The sequence below is a fragment of the Odocoileus virginianus genome, chromosome 8, assembly GCF_023699985.2.
Source record: "Odocoileus virginianus isolate 20LAN1187 ecotype Illinois chromosome 8, Ovbor_1.2, whole genome shotgun sequence".
NCBI lineage: Eukaryota > Metazoa > Chordata > Mammalia > Artiodactyla > Cervidae > Odocoileus > Odocoileus virginianus.
In genome coordinates this window covers 70,977,525-70,982,529 of record NC_069681.1, presented here as the reverse complement: position 1 = coordinate 70,982,529, position 5,005 = coordinate 70,977,525, and positions in this window count along the sequence as shown.

Genomic DNA, 5,005 nt, shown 5'->3' with positions numbered 1-5,005 from the left:
TGGCCGGTTCGGGGCTCTCCCGGCGCCTCTAGAGCTGGCGCTGCGTTTAGGTACCGCCCCGCGGCGCGGTCGGCTTGGGGGGGGGGGGGGGGGGGCGCCGGAGCACCGCCTCGCCCCCCGAGCTCGCCAGCGTCTGCGGAGAGTCCGGGTGCAGGAGCGCGCGCCGGGGACTCCCCTACCCTGGAACACTGGACCGCGCTCCGAGGGGCGAGCTGGGCCCGCCCTCATGGGATGAGAAAGCCAAGGACCCCGGGTCCCTCACGGCCCCGAAGCCGCCGCCGAGCTGAGGGAGCCCGGTACGGGGAGCGCCCGGGGGTCGCGGACTGTGCTTCTTGCTCTAAACCCGCGGGACGCACGTGGAAGCCGGAGCCCCGAGCCCGGGGCTCGGTTCTGCTCGCGGCCGGCGGCCCTCGGGCCCAGCCCCGGGCTCGGGACAAAGAAATTCAGCGCCCGAGCGGCCGGGGAGCCGCGCGGCGCGCTCTGTGCCCGATCCCCGCGGGGCTGGTTGGAGCGCGACGCCCCCACGCCCGCCCCCAGCCAGCCCGCGCGCCCCGCTCGCCCCTGCTCCCCTTTGTTCACATTGTCTTAGAAACGGCCAGACTCTCGGGGCCAGACGGTGAAAGCTGCCGAGACTGAGCACCGCTCCAGGCCGCGGGACGTGCCAGGGAGAAGCAAGGTGGGACGCAGCCCAGGGCCCCGGCGCTGGGAGAAGGAACCGCAGCGTTTTTATGGGGGAGAAGTCGGGTCCGCCTCTGCGGCCGGCTCACGGCTGGCGGCGAAGGACGGGGCTGGCCCTACTCGACACGGAGGGCTGTCGCCGGAAGACGAAAGGGAGCAATGAATCTGCAGATTTCCCGGGCGCCGGAGGTACCGGCGACCCGGAGCGACCTGCCCCTGCCCCCCAGGCTGGAAGGCGTGCTCGGCCTGCCGGGGGGAGGGAGGGGGCGCGGCGTCCTGCCCCTCCGTGCCCACACCCGCCGCCGCAGTCCCGGGTCACTGCGCGTCCGGGGCTGCCTCGTGCGTCTCGCTTACGTGTGCGCGGAGCTCCGGAGCCCTGCCCCGCGGCCTGCAGAGCAGTCACGTCGACGGTGGGCTTGAACCTGAACTGCCCGGCGGCAGACACCAAAGGCGGGGGAGGAAGTGTCCCTTCTCAGAAACCACCCGAGCTGCTCGCATCCACCACGGAGGCGGCCAGCGGCGCTGGGCTAGGCGGGGGCGTTACTGGACCACTTGGGTACAATGCGCCGGGTTGCTTACTTTTTTTTTTTTTTTTTTGTAAAACCTAATGAAGAAAGACAGGCGGGCGAGCAGACGGAAGGAGAGATGCGGAGACAGGGAGCCGCCCGACTAGGCAGGCCGAGCGGCACGTGGGCACGGGCCCTGAGGCCGGGCCGGGGACGCTTCCCACCCGCCGGCCCCGAGCGCATTCTTTCGGTCTAGATTTGGACCGACAGCCAATGAGCCGAGAGCATTTCCGCTTCCGAACCCCGCAGCCGCGTGACGGCCCCTGTAAAAGCGCTGCGGCGGCGGGCGAGCCCCCGCGAGCCGGTGGAGCGCCTTCCCAGCCGCCGGGCGCCCCTCTCCGCCGCAGTCGCTCCGCCCGCGCTCCTCTGCGGCTCCACCCCCGGCTGCAGGCAGCGTGCGCGGCTTCCCTCACCCACCGGCTACCTCCCCCTGCCCCTCGTGCAGGGACGGACGCTGTGTCCTTCCTCTCGCCCATCACACCCCGTTTCTTCGGACCTCACCCACCGCCCGGGGCGGACGCCCTGCAGACCTTCCCGGCTCCGCCGTGGTGCACGACTCCCCTGCCCTGGCCTGTGCGTGTGCTGCACGGGTATTCTTCAATTAGTGCACAGAGGCTCAGCTCCGAGAGGTCCCGGGCCTTGCTTTCTTAGAGGCACGCGGTGTCACCGCCTCGGAAAACTGTTGTGAGGAATAAAAGAGAAAATGCCCATGGAACAGGCAGTACACAATAGACGCTTAAGACGTGGTGGCTGTGGCCACACTCTTCCTAACACAGTTCCGTGGCTTCATCTGCGCGCGGGGTATTCAGCCAACACTGTTACTGATTTGAACCCAAAGCCCCCGTTAGGCTACCTCTTCCCAGTACGTTCATCCTTCTGGGTTCCCCGCCTTCCAGTTTGCCCCCTGTCTTTCCTGCTGATAATTTAGTCCTCGGACCCAAACAGGAGACTTGACAAGGGAAGTAGAGATTCGGAGGGGAATGCGCACTAGAACGAGGTGGCACGTCTGCACCCGGCTTTCCCAACCCACCCGCTCCCTGCGACTTCCGGTTCCTCCCTCGCGGTCCTGCTGAGCGGATGCAAAGATGGGGCTAGGATACCTGTGTGTAAAAGTGACCTGAAGCTATTGACTCGCTACAAACCAAAGGAGACATTGGAAATAGTGCTCTGCCCACCTCCGCTTCTTACTCCATCCGCGTTTGTCTCCTTTGATTTCCTTGGACACCCAAACGCAGACCATCCAGAACCCTTTCATTCTTTTCCTACAACAACCAGGTAAGGGATCTCTGTCCTTCCATCTCCATCCCCCCATCCCCCCCACACAACAGCCTTGCCTCTACTGATGGGCTTCGTGTGAGAACTGGGAGGGGGGGATAGTGGTTCCCCGCAGGTTGGAGTCAGTTCCCACTCGGACCCGCATGGACTAGATTTGAGCTTTAATGGTGAAGACAGAACCCCAGTAGCCAACACTGATCCATGGCTTCCTGTGCTCCAGAGGCTCTACTAAGGGCTCTCCTGCTTTATCGTTTTAATCCTCAAACTACCATACGGGGTAGGTACTATTCCTATCCCATTGTACACCAGAGGAAATTGTCTTATAAAAGTTAAGTAACAGTACCCAGTGCCACGGTGCTCCTAAGTCGTGGAGCCAAGTCCACAAGCCTCAGACCCCTATGGTGCAGACCCCAGCTGCCCTGTGTTTTACTGCGCATATGCTCGTAAACATTTAGAAATAGCATGTTTCCATAAAATAAACATATACACATAAAAACAACCAGTTAAAATAGGTAAGGAAGAGATTAAGGCCACGCTTAAAATAGGAAAAGAAAGATAAGATTCATAGGAAAAAACTTAACAGAAGTGCACAAGATTTATATGAATAAATGTGTTTAAAGCTCTCTAGGGACACAAAAGAAAATGTGAACAAATGGAATGCCACACAATGTTCTTAAATGGAAAAACTCAATTTCATAAATATGCAATCATTCCTAAATCTAAAAACAACAGCATCATAATAAAAACACCATCAGCTGTTTTTATTAGAAGAATTTGTGCTAAAATTAATATAGAAATTTTAAATTGACAAAAAATGTTTGAAATTGACATTAAAAATGAGAAAGTAACTAGCAGCTATAAATATTTTAAAGCTGTACTAATTGAAACAGAGTAGCATTATCCTATAACATTCATTTTAGCATGTGAACAAAGAGATGAAGCAATAACACAGAATAGGAATCATAGAAATAGACCCAAATGCATATTGGAATTTAATACATAATAGTCAGTGTTGGGGGGTGGGGTGGGGAATGTGAACTATTTAGTAAATGATTTTGAAACAACTGAATAGAGAGTAGATATCTAAATAACACAGTAGTATCCATATTTCACATTCTACATGAGGATGAAACCTAAATGGAGCAAATATTTAAACATAAAATATAAAACCATAGCAAGTACTAAAAGGAATAGTGGAAGAGTTCCTTTATCATCTGGGTTACGAAGGCCTTACTAATTGTGTCACAGAATTTAAATGTCTAAAAGAGAGTAATAATAAATTCAACACACACAAAACATTTGTTTAACTGCATGGGGAGAAAACACAAATTTAAAATATAAAAGACAAAATGGGAAAAAATGGTCATCTTATATCAAGACAAAGGACTGATTTTCCTTATATGCAAAGAGCTCCTACAAATCAATAAGGCAAATATGATTTCTGGTCTCAGTCTGACATGCAGAGCTTGGAAGTCTCTCTTCACAGAAAGAAAAAGGTTGAACAAAGAGAAAGTCAACAGTTCTTCTTAGATCCATCAGAGAATTGAGGTCACAGGACAAACTGCTTGTCTGGAAACTGGAGAGAGAGACAGATGCAGAGAATTCTTAATTGGAGCAGAAGCCCACAGCTGGAACCAGGATCAGTAGGAACATTTTAAACTATAATTGATGAATTTCTGGGGGCTCAGTGTGGACAAGTTTGACAATTAAAAACTCAGAAGAGCCCAAATCTTAGAAGGGGCCCCACACTTTCCTGAGATTTACTTCCAGAAGCCCTACCAGGTTCTCACTGAGGAGATCTGAGAAAAATTCCTTCCTGCTTCCTTCAGGAAGAGGAAAGAAAGTAACCATTTTGAAACATGCCCAGAGCTCTCTGTTCTCCTTAACACAGCTTGCCTTCAAGGGGAACTATTTTACCAGCACCTAACATACCTGCAGGGAGGGGAATATCCAAGTCCAGCCCCTCCAGCCTTCAACGTGGGGGAGGGGAAATCCCAGACTCAAGCTCACTGAGAGACTGAGACCTAGTCATGGGACCACAGAATACTTCCCGGCCCGCACACCTCACTGGCTGCATCCACAGGGCTTCTGTGTGATATCAAAGCTTAGAGCTAAAAGGACTACATGGCTCAGACCCTATTTAAGGAGTCTCCAGGGAAACCCAAAAACAACAGGGGAGGCAAAAACAAGGACACCAGAAGAAATTTTAGCCCCTGACACCATAGCTACTACAAACAATAAAAGCAGCCTAGCTCCCAGACAGATAAATATAAAACCTCACACTAAGGGACTATTGACCTCAGCAGTTTTTACCCAATACAACTAGCTTTCAACAAAAAATTACAAGGTGTGCTAAAAAATAAATTTTTAAGCCTGTACTATGAAGAGACAAAGGACTCATTGGAATCAGACCCAAACAGACTCAGACATGATAGGGAATTTAGAATTATCACACCAGGAATCTGATAGAACCATGATTAATATGC